This window comes from Egretta garzetta, unplaced genomic scaffold, assembly GCF_000687185.1.
Source record: "Egretta garzetta isolate BGI_Z169 unplaced genomic scaffold, ASM68718v1 scaffold1037, whole genome shotgun sequence".
Lineage (NCBI taxonomy): Eukaryota > Metazoa > Chordata > Aves > Pelecaniformes > Ardeidae > Egretta > Egretta garzetta.
The window spans coordinates 109,409-109,721 of NW_009260362.1; positions in this window are offsets into that span (position 1 = coordinate 109,409).

The window sequence follows — 313 nt, forward strand, 5'->3', positions numbered from 1 at the left end:
CGGCTGCCACGGGGATGTGCCAGCTCTGGGCCACGGGGGGCCACGAGAGGGGACCTGGCACCCCCAGCCCCACGCCAGGGCCCCTGGCGGCACAGGGAGGGGGGAAGGAAGCGTGTTTAGTAACTGTTTATTTTACAGTTATAGGGTTTGTACAAATCTGCATTTACACGGGTATGTATAAGTCTTTGTACAGAGTAACTGAAGCACCCGAAGCGACCGCCTCCTGCCAGGCCCCTCCTCCCCCGGGGACAACACCAGAACTAAAGTGCATCATGGCCGGAGACTGGGGGGGGCTGCAGGGGCTTCCCCCGGG